Raw genomic sequence first — 18235 nt, 5'->3', positions numbered from 1 at the left:
CAGTCATCTTCAGTGTGGTTTGCTGGCATCATGAGTGAATGATGTGATTGTGTCTTCAACAAACACACACACACACATACACACACCTGCACATACACACTTATATTCACTTTCCACATATTCTCCTTGGAACAAAAAGGAAAATCTTGTAAGAAAACTGGCAGTGTGCCACATTGCCATAGGCTATACCGTAGGTGCTTTGGATAAAGCTTGTGAAGGAACATATGGGCCTCATGAAAGAAACACCTGCTTGTTCAAACTAGAAAATAAAAAATAAAAAGTTGTCCCCCTGCTAATGTGGAACCCCTAGAAGGAAAGCTGACTGTGATTAAATGAAAGAGACCGCTGGAGGCTCTTTCTGCCCATATCCTCCCAGCTGAGACATCTCCATTCCCTTGATTTTTAAGCAGATATCATTAAGGGCATGCTCTGAATTTAGATGCTGGGAGCAGATTTAAGAAGTCCTCTTAATAGGCAAGTTCTAAAATTGGATCTTCATCCTCCTCCCTCAAACAAGGATCTTTTTAAAAAATAAAAAACCAAGATTTAGATTTGTAAACAAACAGCCAATACTGTCAAGATCTTCAGTAGGCTCCTTGAAATTGTTCCCAAATTTGGGATGTTCAGTGAGGGGATTAACAACTGAAGTCAATGCTTTCTTTTCTTTTTAAGTATTTATTTAATTTATTTGAAAAACAGTGTTACACAGAGAGGGGGGGTGGTAGAAAAAGACCTTCCATCTTCTGGTTTACTTCCCAAAATAGTTGGGACAGTCAAGGCTATGCCAGGCAGACTGAGGGGACAGGAACTTCATCAGGTTTTCTACATGGGTGGCAGGGGTCCAAGTACTTGGGCCAGCTTCTGCAGCCAGATGCATTTGAATTTGCATTAGCCTTCTGGTTTCTGCCAAGCTGTTTAGCAGGGAATTGAATAAGAAGTGGAGCCAGTGCTCTGATATTGGAGCTGGTGTTGCAGGCAGAGGCTAAACCCACTAGGCCACTTCACCTGCCCAAGTCAGTGTTTTCAAAATACAAATGTAACACCCAGAAATGATTTTGTAGATTGCAAATCTAAAATATAATTTTTAAAAGTATATACTTGTGCACTTGAAAATTATCTAAGAGCAAAACATATCACAAAGACTAAAAGGTACCTTTGATTTTATTTACAGTCTCAGATCACAAGAGGGTATATGAAACTGATTTTTTATCCCTATATTCCAATGTAACAAATGAAGGATATGCTATTTTGCTTATACGTGCCAAGAATACAATGTGCAGGAAAATCCACTGCCATAGAATTCATCAAGTTATGGGTTCTTAGAGGCTAATGAAATTCATTATGAGTCCACTAAATGGGTTACAAAATGTTTGTATATACATGAGCGTACTTTAAAAGTTCATGGAAAAATGGAATAAAAAGTTAGATTTATCTTGGTGCAAATTTTTTGAAATCCATGCATGTAACAGAACCTCATGATATTATGGAAAATGTGAATTGTGAAAAAAACTATGCATGGATTTCAAAATTTTGTACTAAAATAAACATCTTTTAATTCAATTTTTTCTTTGAAACTTGAAGTATGCTCATGTTTGTGTAATGCATATATCTATACACATTCATAAACATATCCATAGTATAATCCACTTTTTTGTAAATAAAATTATGTATTTATAATTGCATATTTTTATTTACATAGGAAAATATGTGAAATGATAAAAACAAAATAGTTTTCCTGAGGAGTGCGACTGAGGATGTCCTGGATTCTTCTTTGTGTTCAAATGATTTTTACATTCTGATTTTCCTGGATGTTTTGTTACTTGTGAAACTAAAACAATAACAGTGAATGAGAAGAGAGAAACAGCATACAGGACATGCTTCTGGCTAACGGAGGCCTTTTTCTGGTCACTCTGAGATGCCTAGGGGCTCAGCCACGAAGGAGAGCTGGCACTGATGCTAAGCATATACCCTAGGTACTCCTAGTTCTTGTCAGGGATTCTCTTTGTCTACAGCAGGGATCCTCAAACTGCTGCCTGTGGGCCAGAATTGGCCTGTAGTCTGTATTCGTAACTGAAGCTATATGGTAGCATCACGATATGCACTTAGTTATATACTGTCTGGGGCTATTTTTGCATCACAACAGCAGAGACTATGTGATATAGAGTAAATATTTACTCTCTGGCTCTATACACAAAATGTTTGCTAACCTGTTCCCATTTCAGGGCTGAGAACTTCTAGAATGTCCTTGTATTCAACACAGAACCCACCCATACTCCAATGTTTCAACACTGAGTTTTGTGACATTGACAGGATCTGAAACACGCCATTGAGCCATTTATCCTCTTAATTTTCAAATACTATGGTTTCAAGTAAATTCAATTTGCGTGTGTATGACTTAGCCAAATATAATTCATCAAAATCTGCTTTTGGAAGATTTGCTTAATGCTGAAATAAAGCACCTGCTAACATTCTCAGGTCCTGGAGTTGTGCATCTACTGGTGAGAGTGGTTTTAGGATCCCAAAACCTGAGCATGATTAAACTCTGAATCAACATGGTCAAAGATATATGAGTACTTTTGCTCTCTTTATTTTTTATTATTTATTGGCTTATTTTCATTTTATTTGAAAGGCAGAGACAGGGAGATCCTCCATTCTTTGGTCCTCTCCCCAAATGCCCACAACAGCCTGGGCTGGGCCAGTCTGAAGCCAATAGGCCAGAACTACATTCTGTTATCTTCCAGGGGCAGTAAGGATCCAAGTACTTGAACCATCACCTACTGCTTCCAAGGATGCAGTTTAGCTGGAAGCTGGATAGGAAGTAAGTGGATAGCCAGAACTCCAAGCTAGGCACTCCACTGATAAGAGATATAAGCATCCCAAGCACTGACTTATGCTGCTACACCAAATACATGCCCACTTTTGCTCTCTTTAAGTATGACAGTTTGAGGGGTCAGTGTGTGGTATAGCAGGTTGAGCTGATGTCTGCAATACTGGCATCCCATATGGGTGTTATTTTGTGTCCTGGCTGTTCTACTTCTAATCCAGGTCCCTGAAAATGCTCCTGGGAAAGCAGAGAAGATGGCCCAAGGCATTGGTCCCCTGCAATCCGATGGACAGAGATCCTGTCTTCAGCCTGGTCCAGCCCCTGCCATTGTAGCCAATTGGGGAGTGAACCAGCAGACAGAAGATCTCTCTGTATCTCTTTCTGTCTGTAATTCTGCCTTTCAAATAAAATAAATAAATCTTTTTTTTAAAAAAAATCAAAGACAATAGTTTGAGTAAGGATTGGCTCTGATAAAATTGACAGGATCCTATTTAAAAATTCTAATATTACACTTTTTGTTTCAATACCAACACATGCTCTTTTTATAGTGTTCGTTCCCTTTATTTTACTTAGCTTGGGCATGAAAATTAATAAAACACCACATGTCAAAATACTCACTTAAAATATACCTGACTTCTAAACAAGTATCATCAGCTCTCCAAATTTTGAGCAGACAACCAGAGGGAATTAAGCACAAATTATGGCTGTACACCCAGACCCTGAATGTCCCAATCAAATCTGACAAATGCATTATTCACCTGCCTGTATTGAGTTTCTTAGATACAAAAGACTAATTCAGCATCACAAGGCTTCCAACTGGATTCAATTTTGGGGCCTATAGCTTACCATTCTTTCATAATACCCATGAGGCCACTTAGAAAGTCAGGGCCTCTTGCTCTCCACTGGTCTCTTTTCATGGCTGTCCTTTGTCATCAGTGTCTCCTCATCAAACCATGGGCTGGGGAAGTGGTTGTTTCCCAAGTCTTCTGAGAGGGAGGTTTAGCATCTGCACTTAGTCTTCAGTCTTCTGCACTCATCTGCTAGGCACTGAATACACCATATTCTTGGAGTCAGGTGCTGTGCTGGCGACTAGCAAGGAGGAAGTACTATCTAAATAAGGCATCACAATAAGTAGAAGTAACTGAAACCTGCTTGCAACACAGGGCTTTTTATCAATGAGACAAATAGACAGCTTCTGTGACTCTGACTGTGACCTGGGGGATTGGTAGGACCAGAACACCCACTTAGGCTTCTGAAGCACTCCCTTCCCTTCACCCTGTCAAGGTTCCCAGACTCAACTTGCTAAGGTAACTTCTATCAAGAAGGCGGCTGGCTCTTGGGACACTCCGGCTCTCTCAATGGATGGGGAAGGCTCTTGGGGCTGAGAGTGTATTACTTGGTCCCTGTGACTATGGGAGCCCTGTGTGCTATGACTATAGGAGTTCTGTGATTGTGAGATAGGGTGTGGCATGTGACTGGGTCTTTGGGTAATCATTGTGCCTGGCTTCTAAAGCTCAAAACTCCATGAGTGGCCGGCGCCGTGGCTCAATAGGCTAATCCTCCACCTTGCGGCGCCGGCACACCGGGTTCTAGTCCTGGTCGGGGCGCCGGATTCTGTCCCGGTTGCCCCTCTTCCAGGCCAGCTCTCTGCTATGGCCAGGGAGTGCAGTGGAGGATGGCCCAGGTGCTTGGGCCCTGCACCCCATGGGAGACCAGGAAAAGCACCTGGATCCTGGCTCCTGCCATTGGATCAGCGCGGTGCGCCGGCTGCAGCGGCGGCCATTGGAGGGTGAACCAACGGCAAAAGGAAGACCTTTCTCTCTCTGTCTCTCTCTCTGTCCACTCTGCCTGTCAAAAAAAAAAAAAAAAAAACCTCCATGAGTGCCTGGGGTGGGTCATCACAGATGTTCTGTGCTCACACTGAGAAGCACACAGATCCTTTGTGTGGTTGATGCAACGGTGTGAGTGGGGTGTGCAGTCACTGTGGGCTGATCCTAGGCAGTTTGTTCACCTTAGCAGAGAGGTGCTGAGGCTATAATCATGACAACTAACAAAACCATACCCTCCACCTTGCTGACAGTAGAGATCTACCATGACCAACTTGGGTGTCACCTTAGATTCTTGCAACACCCTCAAGCACTGACCAGAGCTCCCTGGACCCACCCAGCACACACCTCTGCTATCCACTGAAGGAGTAGACACTCCACTATGCCATGGAGCTGTATTTCCAAAAACAAAAGTCCTCAGAGGAGAAAACCAACAAGTGTCTCCACTAATGCCTAAAATTAAACATAGAAATAAAAGAAACATGAATAAGGAAGACAATATGACTCCCCAAAAGAAATGCAACACTTCAATATTAGAATGTGAAGACGAACAGGTTGATGAAATGCCTGAGAAGGAATTCAAAAGAATAATCAAAAGAGTACTCAAAAAACAATGAGAAGCAAATACATGAGATAAAAAAAATCCATACATTACATGGATGAAAAATTTTTCTGGGAAATAGAGATACTGAAGAAAAATCAAACTCAAATATCAGTAATGAAGAATTCAAATGTCAAATAAAAATACAGTGGGAAGCCTTAAGTAAAGACTCAGTGAGGCAGAAAAAAGAATATTCAAGCAAGAAGATGAATCTTTGGAAACATGTCAGACAAAAAAAAGAGAAGAAAAAATTGGAAAACTTGAAAACAGTGTTAGCGATGTATGGAATCCTATCAAATTAGCAAATATATGTGTCTTAGGATTCCAAAAGCTGTGGAAAGAGAAAATGGATTAGAAAACATACTTGAAAAAACAAGAGGAGCAAACCTTTATGATTTGGAGAAAGATAAGGCCATCCACATATGGAAAGCACACAAACTGCTGATAGACATGACCAGAAAAGATTTTCACCATGACACATTACAGTCAAACTTTCAAAAGTAAAACTTAATAAAATATCCTAAAATGTGCATGAGAGAAATGCCAGGTTACTTTCAAATGTAATCAGTCTACTCAGATTTGAAAAATTGACCCAAAAATTCATATGGAATCACAATCTGAGCAGCTAAATCAATCCTAAACAATAAAAATAAAGCTAAGGGCATCACAATTCCAGATTTCAAGACATCTTACAGGGTGTTAGAATCAAAAGAGCCTGGCACTGGAACAATAATAGACATGTGGACCATAGAACAGACTAGAGACCCTAGAAAGTAGTCCACGCATCTACCACCAATATTTGACAAGTGAATTAAAATCACTCCCTGGGGAAAGGACAGTCTCCTCAACAAATATTGTGGGAAAAACCAGATCTATGCATGCATCTCTACACAAAATTTAACTCACAGTGGATCAGGGATCTAAGTATAACATCTGAGACCATGAAATTACTAGAGGAAAACATAGGGGAAACACTGCAAGACATTGGCATAAGCAAAGACTTCTCGGATAAGTTGCCAGATGCAGAGGCAATAAAAGCAAAAATAGACAAATGGGATTACATCAAGTTAAGATACTTCTGCTCAGCAAGGAAATACTCAAAGTAAAGACGCAACTGACAGAATGGGCAAAAATATCTGCAAACTATTCAACTGATAAAGGATTAACATCTAGGATATATAAGGAGCTCAAGAAACTCAACAACAAAATAAGCAATCCAGTTAAGAAGTGGGCTAAGGATAAAAAGAGACATTTTTCAAAGGATGAAATACAAATGGCCAAGACACACATGAAAAAAAAAAAAAACACTCATGATCACTAGCCATCAGGCAAATGCAAATCAAAACCACAATGAAGTTTTACCTCACCCAGTTAGAAATGCTATCATACAGAAATCAACAAACAATAAACTCTGGAGCAGATGTGAGGAAAAAGGCTCCTTAATCCACTGCTGGTGAGAATGTAAACCAGTACAACCATTATGGAAGACAGTATGGAGATTCTTCAGAAATATGAAAACAGATATTCCATATGACCTAGCCATTCTACTCCTGGGAATTTGCCCAAATTTACTCATGTTTATAGCAGCTAAACTAATGATAGCTAAGATATGGAATCAACCTAGATGTCCATCAACTGATGCCTGTATAAAGAAATTGTGGTGTGTGTGTGTGTGTGTGTGTGTGTGTATGCAACGGGATACTACTCACCCCTAAAAAATGAAATAAATGCAACTGGAGACCATTATGCTCAATGAAATAGGCCAGTCCCAAAAAGACAAGCATGTTTTCCACGACTTGTGGTAATTAATATACAGAGTAAAACAAAGTAATGTATATGAGCAAAACTGGCATTTTTAGAATTATCATTTATATCCCTTGTTTATAACCTTGAATAACAGTGATTTTTCTACTTACTGCTTGTTGAATTCTTTATTTAGCACAAGGTTAAGTGTGTGATTATAAAGCAAACTGAAAATACATCATAATAAAAGTTAAAATAAGAAAAGAAGGAAAATAGTGGGAGGGAGATAGAAGGGTAGGGTGGGAAGTATCATTATTCTCTTAAAACTGTGCATATAAAATGCATGAAATTTGTCCCCTTTATGTAAATAAAATTTTTTTAAAAAATTAGAAGACTATGACAGAAATTGTTGCAAGATTTCTTATGGAAATATTAAGAGTGCAAAGACAGGATTTCTTACGGTTTCGAATATTAGAAGTTAACATGAAACCATTAAAAACAATAGGGACAGGTGATTGCTGGTCCACTCCAGTGTGAGAAGCAGGAATCCCAAATACCCCATCCCAACCATCTAACCCCATGGGTTATTTGGTTGGGATGCCTGTTTCTCACACTGGAATGCTGGGTTCAAATCCCAGCTCTGCTCTTTCTGCTAATGCATACCCTGAAAAGCATCATGTGATGGCTCAAGTGCATGGATCCCTGCCACCCGCATATCAGGGTGAAGTAGGCAGGCATACAGGTTAAAATTGATCAGATTTGTGAACTGGAAGACCACGCCTTCGCCACACCCCTGTGTGGTCTCATGTACCTGATGCCTTTGCCACGCCCCTGTGTGGCCTCATTCCCCTACCTGGCCATACCTGGGTGCCCACCAGCCAATCAGGTTAATTAACCACTCCCCTTTGGAAGTGGGTTAAAAGCCGGGCCATGGTGTGGCCCAGCAGGCTCTTTTTCCCTGGCCTCATGCTAGGAAGGGGCTTGCTGTAGACCTGCGCCTCCAGGGTGCATGGCCTTTAGGCCATGTGCTCTAGGCTTCCTGGCCTAGATGCTCTTCCACGTGGCTGGTTCCTGGTGCTCGGTATGAACCCCTATTCACCTTTATCTTTAATAAAGCTCTCACTTTCCTATGCATCTTTCTCACTAAATAAAAGCTTAAAATGTACCATGTTGCCTCATTTATCTGTGCTGGTATTGAGAATTCTTCTCTAAATATTAGGCAAGAACCCTCTTGGGCTTATTAATATTGGGGATTTAGGAATAAGCCTGTGGTGAAATCGTAAGGCACCCCAAATTCCAGTAGCACATGTGGCACCCCAGATAGCATTTCTAGGGAATTTTAAGGGGCCACATTTCAGTGTGAATTTTAGGGAGTCTTGTCTGATTTCAAGGTCAGGATTGATTCTTGGCTACTGGGTTGGTCTCAGCCACGCTGTAGCCATTGCAGGCATTTGAGAAGCGGACCAGCTGATTGTAGCTTTCTTTCTCTGTCTCTAAATGAATACAGAAATTAAAAATAATAATTATATGAGCATTGAGCTAACCAGTTAACAAGAATCATCTCACATACTTCTCCAAAATTTTATGAGCACAATTCTATTATAATCTGTGTTTTACTATTTTACTATTTCCCAATTTTCCACCTTATACATTACTACAGGTAACCCTTATGGTTGACTCCATGTTTTCTCTGTTACATAAGAGGTATCTGTGAATTTCAGGAAAAAAAAACTAAAATAAAATTATTACAGGGAAATGGTGGCAGAGAAATTATTGTTACCTTAGTTCTTTGTCTCCCATGGAAGAAAAATATCCAAGCTGACAACAGAGAGATTTAAAAAGATTTATTAGAGTCAAAGACCTCCAGCCAGAGTGGCATGGCGGGGGAGGGGCTTCCAAGAGAGGAAAGAACCCAAAGAACCTGGTAGCACTGGGGTTTTTAAAGTACAATTTCGAAGGAAAAAAAACTTGACAATCAGATTGGCATTCAGGTACCAGGCTAGGGCTGGGGGGGAAGGTGTCAAAAACTTATCAAGAGACCTGATTTACAATTCTCCCTCCTGTCTGGCCTGCTCAGGATAAAACAAAAGACCATCCAGAAGGGTGTGAAATAAGTAACTTGGTAACTTGTTTTCACAATAAGCTGTGAGATCAAGAAGAGCTCCCTTGCTATTCTCATGGTAAATTTGGAGATTCTGAAGGAAGGAGGGTTGGCCTGTTCCTTTTTTGCTAGTAATAATATTTTTTGGGGAAGGAAGCAAATATTTTATACCCCATGTTCCACTGGAACCACTGTGATTATGTATTAACCCATCTAAGTCTTCAAAAAATTACCTAGGAATAAAGGGGATTTCTGAGTTGACAATATTTAGGTAAAATTTTATATTTTCATAATATTAGAACACAATGTTTTGACCTCAACAATTTTGCAGCTTAAAAAACTATTATTTTCAGGGTGCTGATTTGTGTCTTGGCTGCTATACTCCTGATCCAGCTCCCTGCTATTAACCTGGGAAAAAGCAAAGAATGTGGGTCCCTGCGACTCCCAGGGGAGACTTGGATAAAACTCCTGGATTCCGCCTGGCCCAGTCCCAGTTGTTGATGCCATGGGGGAGGGGGGACTCAGCAGATGGAAGACTGATCTCTCTCACTCTCTCTCTCTCTCTGTAATTCTTTCAAAAAATAATTTTTTTAAAAAAAATGTTATTTCAAAGTAAAAAGCATTTTGTCCTCCTTAGGTAGAGAATGGATTATAACTTCCTTTTGTTAGGAACTAAATAACTTATTTCAAAGGACATTTTTTTAAAGATTTATTTATTTATTTGATAGTCAGAGTTATATAGAAAGACAGAAAGAAAAAGAGAGAGAGAGAGAGATCTTCCATACCCTGGTTCACTTCCCAGATGGCTGCAATGTCCGGAGTTGCGCCAACCCAAAGCCAAGAGCCAGTGAAGTAGGCAGGCACACAGGTTAAAACTGATTATGTTTGTGATCTGGAAGACCACACCTTCACCATGCCCCTGTGTGACCTCATGCCCCTACCTGCCACACCTGGGTGCCCACCAGCCAATCAGATTAATTAACCACTCCCCTTTGGAAGTGGGTTAAAAGCCTGGGGGCTTGCTGTAGCCCTGTGCTTCCAGGACGCTTGGCCTTCGGGCCACCTGCCCTAGGCTTCCTGGTCTAGATGCTCCGCCACGTGGCTGGTTCCTGGTACTCAGTATGAACCCAGATTTACCTCTCTCTCCTAGATAAAGCTCTCACTCTCCTATGCATCTTTCACACTAAATAAAGCTTAAAATATACCATGCTGCCTCATTTGTTTATGTCGGTATTTAGAATTCTTCTCTAAATATTAGGCAAGAACCCTCTCAGGCTTATTAATATTGGGGATTTATTAATAAGCATATGGTGATATCGTATGGCACCCCAAATTCTGGTAGCATATGTAGCACCCCAGATGGCCCTTCTGAGGAACCTCAAAGGTTCCTTTTAAGGGCCACATTTTTGTATGAATTTTAGGGGGTCATTCCCGATATCACCAGGAGCTACTTCTGGGTCTCCCACGTGGGTGCAGGGGACCAAGGACTTGGGCCATCCTCTACTGCTTTCCCAGGCCATAGCAGAGAGCTGGATTGGAAGTGGAGCAGCCAGGACTGGAACCAGTGCCCATATGGGATGCTGGCACTGCAGGCAGCGGCTTTACCTGCTATGCCACAGCATGGGCCCCTCGAAGAACATTTTGTTAAGTTTATCTAAAAGCAAATTCCCTGCATTCCTGGGAATACCATGAACTCCAAGAATTTACCCCAAGCAGATGCTTTAGGCTGAGATAGAAAATCTTACATTTGGTAAAGTAAATACATGTCTCTAAGAGTTAGAAGAATTTTCTATTCTTAATCTGTATGTCTGTCATCTATGCCTAAAGGCTATGGTCCTTCTTGGCTGGTAGGTACATGTACAGTGAGGCATCTAATGATAAGAGCTTGGGAGAGGTACCCTGATCTACGTCGTATTCTTCATGTTAGAGGAAAAGACAGTGACAGGAGCTGGACTAGACCTGTTACAGCACAGCTGTCATGGGACAGATGGAATAAACCAGTTAGAATGTAGTAAGTCTACCACTATTGAGGCTTTTTTTGTCAAGGTCATGGAGCAAGATTAGGCACATGCATCTCAGACATGGGATTTCACCTGCATAGATTTTCACATTGTAAAATGTCCTGGGGAAGGCATAATAATGAGGTAAGCCTGGCTTTGGAAAGAAAGTCATCTTTAACTTAGCTCTGGTATGAGAGTTAACATAAACTCTTGGAGATCAAGGCAACACATGGTTTGCAGTAATCATGGCGCTAGGGGTGACCTTACTCCGCCCCATGGAAACTCACCAGCAGCTGATCAAAGAGCTGTCCTGATAAAGAATTACGACACTGGCGTTAGATGCTAGGAGTAGCCACACATCCTAGTGATTTTAAGTGGCCATCTACAGTGTTTCCATTATATTTAAGCCTTGAGTAAAGTGAGTTTTCCTGTGAGAAATTGCAGAGAGACTGCCTCAGAATATGAAGTGGTTTCTCTTCTCCAACCAGGATGTTGGGTATGATTATGATTAGTTTTGGGAAGGATGGAGACAGGTGGGAGTTTAGGCAGAAGTGGGAAGCATCAGACTGTGGCTTGGCTCAGCAAAGCAACAAAGTCACAAGGGTAAACCGCAGCTGAGGCAACAAGATGAATTCAGGAGAAAGAACCAGAGAGACCTGGTGACAAACATACGTGAGGCCGCGCCACAAGAGCTGGGGGACACTTTTGAAGGAGAAGCAATTTCTAGAAATTAGGCCACTAGTGACTACGTGTTCTTTTTTTAAGTGAAAAAGAAAAGATTAAAGAAACCGAAATGAAAGTACAATTGATGATCTGTAGAAACTTAGATCTATGTGTGTATTAAAGTATAATAAAAGCAGGTTCTGAAACAAAGATTTGAGCCATGGCAGTGGTGAGTGCAACACAGCCTGCCCTAACTTCTCTCACTTCCTGTAGTTGAGCCATTCATTTATCCAGGGGTCAAAGTGTTCAGTGCTCTGTAAAGAGGCAAATTACTTGGGATAAAATGAAACTTTATTTGCAAATGAAGCCCTGCCTCTCTCTCCTCACAACCACACAGTAGCCTGTCCATTGCCATTCTTTATGGAACATAAAAACGAGGGGGTCTCTTTCAAAGATACCAGTGTGGCAAATTCAAAAGCGCCCTTTCACCACGATTCCATGCCACTTGCCAAGATTCCTCTTCCATAAAGAATCATCTACAACATTCACTATCCTCAACAAACTTCAGCATCCAAAACTTCCAACACAGTGTGAAAAATCTGCCTACAGACTGATGTGATATATATGTTGATTTCTTTTATTAACGTTTCAGTAAATATTTATAGAGCCCCTCTCTGTCCTAGGTGCTGTGTTAGGGAATCAGGAAATAACAGTTTTGACTTCATGTTGTTTGCCAGCTATTTCTGAAAGGATTTATGACATCTATGAGTGGATATAGCACTAAATATGGCAATTTGAAGACATAATACAATACAGAGCACATAAAAATTGAAGGAAAATTGTTGTTGCTGATTTCCTGAGAGAAAGGCTTTATGGGGCCAGCTCTGTGGCACAGCAGCTTAAGCCACCATCTGCAAGGCCGATATTACATACAGGTGCCAGTTCAAGTCCCAGCTGTTCCACTTCCAATCCAGCACCCTGATAATGTACCAGGGAAAACACTGGAAGACGGCCCCAAGTCCTTGGTCCCTGCACCCAAGGGGGAGACCCAGAAGAAGCTCCTGGCTTCAACCAATCCCAACCTTGATGACTGTGGTCATTTGGGGAGTGAACCAGCATATGGAAGGTGTCTTGTCTCTCTTTCAGTCTCTCCTTCTTTCTCTCTGTAACTATACCTTTCAAATAAATAAAGAAATCCTTAAGAAAAAAACCTGTTTTCTATCCAGATTTGGAATCCCTTTCAAAGGATTCTGAGCAGACGAAAAGGGTTGAGGAGAGCAAATGTATGGCATATGCTCTATAGATATTTTATTTTTAACCTAGACTAAACTTAAATGAAAAAATTTTCACACAGGTCTTTCTACAAGAGAACTTGAAAATCAAAGTCTATGTTACTATTTAAATATGGTTTTATACAATGTAAAATAAACTTTGAGTAAATAATTGTTCTGTTTTCCCCCTTTTTCCCAATGGTGATTTTATAAAAGAGTACAGAGCTGTGAATGACAGAACAATTATGACCTCACAGTACTTAGCTCATTAGACAGTCTCTTTCAAATATGAGCTATTTTAAATTTTAAACACACATTTCTGGGTTATCTATCAATCTATTATGTCTTCCTATACCTGATGTTCCTGGAATGAGAGAAGTAACTTTGTCATCAACCATTAAGATTTAAAGAACAATATATTTGCTGAGAAAGGCTCTTATGGTTGAACCACTCAAGTAACAAAAAGAAAATCATGAGGTTTATCTCAGCAATTGCACAAATGTAACTTGAGCTTCAAAATTCTGCTAGGAAAGCAAGCAAAATAGTTTTGCATGCCATGATAATGTTGGGTTGTTTCAGCTATTAAAAACAAATATTTGTACAAAACCTTCAATGTGGTCCCATATGGAACATTCAATTCCACAGGAAGACGGGTATCTTTTTCCTGGGTCTGCAAGTGTACAGAAATTTCAAAGTACTCCATACTTCCCATTCAAGTAGCTGAAGAAGAACTGATCCATTGATGATGTGTTACAAGCTTGTGAATGCACACAAAATAAAACAGTAGTTTGTGATATTCAATTCATAAAAATGACTTCAGATAGTAAACAGCTGTATGGTTCTTCCTGCTTATAATAAATGCCACTTTTCCAGAGGAAAACAACCAATATTTTTTTGAAAGTTTCCCATACTCCAATTGCTGTGCTTTGTTCTGAGCATGCAGTGGTTAGAAATCTACATCCTCCCTCAAGGGACTTAAATTAGCCTGAAAAAAATCCAGTGTGCAACACTGGGATAGGAAGTTCCACTATAATTGCACCTGAGATTTTTGTTGTAAAGGGGATCCAAAAAATATCCCAAACTCTAAAGATCATGACTGGACCCTTTTTTGGGAGATGGCAGCAAATTAAAGCTATCAGTTATAATCACAGAATCATCAAATTCCAGTTTATAAGCTATGTCTAGGTCTTTTTAAAATACTTATTCTGGGGGCCAGCATTGTGGCATAGTGGGTAAAGCCATTGTCTGCAGTGCCAGAATCCTATATGGTTGCTGGTTAAAGGCCTGGCTGCTCCACTTTCCATCCAGCTCTCTGCTAATGCACCTGAGAAAGCAGTGGAAAATGGCTGAATTGCTTGCCCTGCACCTACATGGGAGACACAGATGAAGCTCCTGACTCCTGGATTTGGCCTGGCTCAGCCCAAGGTGTTGGGGCCATTTAGGGAGTGAACCAGTGAATGGAAGATCTCTCCCTCTGTCTCTCTCTCTCTCTTTCTCTGCAACACTGTCTTTCAAATAAATAAAATAAATCTTTGAAAAAATAAATAAATAAAATATTTATTACGGACTGGGTGTTCAGCCTGGTGATTTAAGAAGTGTGTCACACACTGAAGTATCTAGGTTCAGTTCCTGGCTCTCGCTCCTGATTCTAGCTTCGTGCTAATGTGCAGCTTGGGAGGTAACAGTGATGGCTCAAAGTGACTGGTTTCCTGACACTCACATGGAAGACGTGGATGGAGTTACCAGCTTCCAGCTGTGGCCCTGGCTTGGCCCAGGCCATTACAGGCATTTGGGGAGGGAACCAGCAGTTGGAAGTGCTTTCTCTCTGCCCCGCCAAGCAGATAAATAATAAAGAAAAGAAATATTCTGCTTGTCTCCAAAGATTTGTTTTTGTGCTCCCCTCCCTCATCATTCCCCCATAATCCCTGGTCTTTAAAGAAATAGAGGCCTGATTGGTTCTCAAGCTCATCTCTCGTCTTGAACAGAACTTTCTTCTGGGCAGTTCTTTGGGCCACTGCTCTGTCCTTTTTGGTTCAAGACCTTCACGCAATCCATATTTCACTAATCTCGTTCAATTTTTCAGTTGGATGCCCTCCAGTTCCTGCCTTTCTTAAGTCAAGCTGATCTGTTGTATCTTCCTTAAACTCTTGTAAAAATGTTCCTCATCCTTTCTCACTAACATACATACAACTTGTATATAAATGATACAGGGTATATTTACATACAATCTTCTCTATGGCTCTGATGCACTTTGTTAATTCTATAATAAGTTAGTATATTCAGGTATATGTAATTACATGACATGAAAAATAAATAATGATGCGCAGCTCACATGACTACCCCTACTTAGCACTGTGCACTAATTTTATCTGGGAAGAATTTTTAATAAAAATTTTTGAGATGAAGGAAAGACTAGAAAGGAAAATAGTTTGTAGCACAAAAGACAGGGAAACTGGAATGTAAAGGGATTTGAAACACATGATTTTATTTTCTATGAGCTTCAGCGATAAGAAGCTATAACATCTCTTTATTTTAGAGTCAGAAAAAATGTTTTCATCATAGAAAGAGGCAAAACAATTTTAGAGTATAAAGGTTACAGAAGAAATCCACTGAGTAACACACTGTGTGTGTATGCATGTGTGTGTTTTCTAAAGAAATAGAGCAGAAAGATGACTGCAGGTTATGACAGAATCAGCTGATAAAATATGCCTTGGAAGAAAAATCTGTGATTTATAAAGAAGCTTGCATTATAATAATTTCTTTTTATAATCTGACCTGCCCACCTCTCTCAGAGCACATCCCATCTCTTGTGCAATCAGCAGTGGTTCCATCAATGTCTGTCTTGTATAAATATTAACTCATCTTCAAAGAAACACGCAAGTACTAAATTCACGTCTTTTGCTTTTCTAGGCAGGTAATAGATTATCACTATCTGCATGGTTCCCTATCCCCTGCCTCCGCATAACCTTCAAAATGAGGTCACGTAAAACCTCAAAATTTAGCCTTGATCATTTTCTCAGTCAAAGCTAGTCTCCCAGGACTTATAAGGAGCTGAACACTAACAGCCCTCTGTCTCTGCTGCTGTTAAGAACCACTAAAGGTCTACCTCTGACCATACAGCCAAATAAAGAACTGAGGAATCACAATGTGTTTCTATGTTGTTCCTGTTTCACTTGATGTTCCCAAACTTTCCCTTTTCCTCAAAGTCAGAACCCCTGAACTCCAGTTTCATTTTGCAGGAACTGGTTTCCTACTACCTGACCATTAATGACCTGAGTTACACACCTGCCAGATCTCCACCCACTGCCAACCTTTGACTCCTGTCCTTTCCCCGGGCTAGCTTCTTTCAGGGTCGTTCTTCACGGTTCTCTCCCATCATTTGTTCCACTTCCCAAGTGCAACGGAGTTTTATAGCCTACCTTCCACACAGGCCTTCCATATCACAGACGGAACAGCCTCCCTTCTCCTTCCAGAGTTATGTGACCACCCACACTGAGCTTCTTACTGTCTCCAAACACTTGCTGTCCTGACCTTCTTGTGATTAGACGTCCTCACAGATATAGAAAGGATCCTGTATTCCAAATCTCATAGTAACAAAGATAAACAATCTAATGTCATGTATCTTGTTTTATAATTTTTTTTAACTTTTATTTAATGAATATAAATTTCCAAAGTACAGCATATGGATTACAATGGCTTCCCCCCATAACGTCCCTGCAACCCGCAACCCTCCCCTTTCCCACTCCCTCTCCCCTTCCATTCACATCAAGATTCATTTTCGATTCTCTTTTTATACAGAAGATCAGTTTAGCATACATTAAGTAAAGATTTCAACAGTTTGCTCCCACACTGAAACATAAAGTGAAAAATACTGTTTGAGTACTAGTTATAGCATTAAATCACAATGTACAACACACTAAGGACAAAGATCCTACATGAGGAGTAAGTGCACAGTGACTCCTGTTGTTGACTTTACAAATTGACACTCTTGTTTATGGCCTCAGTAATCACCCTAGGCTCTTGGCATGAGCTGCCAAGGCTATGGAAGCCCCCTGAGTTCACTGACTCTGATAATTTTTAGACAAGGCCATGGTCAAAGTGGAAGTTCTCTCCTCGCTTCAGAGAAAGACACCTCCTTCTTTGATGACCCATTCTTTCCGCTGGGATCTCACTGGCGAGATCTTTCATTTAGTTTTTTTTTTTTTTTTTTTTTTTTTTTTTTTTTTTTTTTTCCAGAGTGTCTTGGCTTTCCATGCCTGAAATACTCTCATGGGCATTTCAGCCAGATCCAAATGCCTTAAGGGCTGATTCTGAGGCCAGAGTGCTGTTTAGGACACCTGCCATTCTATGGGTCTGCTGTGTATCTCACTTCCCATGTTGGATCATTCTCTCCCTTTTTTATTCTATCAGCTAGTATTTGCAGACACTATTCTTGTTTACGTGATCCCTTTGGTTCTTAGTACTATCATTATGATCAATTGTGAATAGAAATTGATCACTGGGACTAGTGAGATGGCATTGGTACATGCCACCTTGATGGGATTGAATTAGAATCCCCTGGTATGTTTCTAACTCTACCGTTTGAGGTAAGTCAGCTTGAGCATGTCCCGAATTGCACATCTCTTCCCTCTCTTATTCCCACTCTATATTTAACAGTGATCACTTTTCAGTTAAGTTTCAGCACTTAAGAAGAATTGTGTATTGATTACAGTATTCAACCAAAAGTATTAAGTAGAACAAACAAAAAAAATACTAACACGGATAACATATCAAGTTGCTCATCAACAGTCAGGGTGAGGGCTGATCAAGTCACCGTTTCTCCTAGTGTTCATTTCACTTTAACAGGTTTCCTTTTTGGTGCTCAGTTAGTTGTCACCTATCAAGGGAGCAAGTGGTATTTGTCCCTTTGGGATTGGCTTATTTCACTCAGCATAATGTTTTCCAAATTCCTAACAGGGATCACTTTTCAGTTAAAATTTAAACCCCTAAGAATAATTGTGTGTTAATTACAGAGTTCAACCAACGGTACTAGAACAAAAAAAAATACTAAAATGGATAAAGTATTACTTTGTACATCAACCGTCAGGACAAGAGCTGATCAAGTAACTGTTTCTCATAGTGTCCATTTCATTTCAACAACTTTCCCCTTTGGTGCTCAGTTAGTAGTCGCCGATCAGGGAGAACATATGATATTTGTCCCTCTGGG

At 40.4% G+C, this 18235-nt stretch overlaps 1 protein-coding gene across 3 annotated transcripts in view; it reads right to left on the bottom strand.

The window, feature by feature from the left end:
• The window catches only part of LOC149124544 (uncharacterized), a 657427-nt gene that overhangs the window by 152703 nt on the left and 486489 nt on the right, over nt 1-18235 (bottom strand). The window contains exon 4 of one of the 3 annotated variants that reach the window (XR_016212829.1): nt 3370-3871. The exons of 1 other annotated variant lie outside the window; for it this stretch is intronic. The gene's annotated coding sequence lies outside the window, so the exon portion shown is untranslated. Of the gene's footprint in view, nt 1-3369; nt 3872-18235 lie in introns of those variants that run through there. One more of the 3 variants, XR_016212825.1, reaches the window with a different exon arrangement.

The sequence above is a fragment of the Oryctolagus cuniculus genome, chromosome 9 (genome assembly GCF_051225735.1).
Source record: "Oryctolagus cuniculus isolate XC-2025 breed Fujian yellow rabbit chromosome 9, ASM5122573v1, whole genome shotgun sequence".
NCBI lineage: Eukaryota > Metazoa > Chordata > Mammalia > Lagomorpha > Leporidae > Oryctolagus > Oryctolagus cuniculus.
The sequence above is the reverse complement of the archived record's forward strand: the minus strand, read 5'-3'. Positions and strand labels throughout refer to the sequence as shown.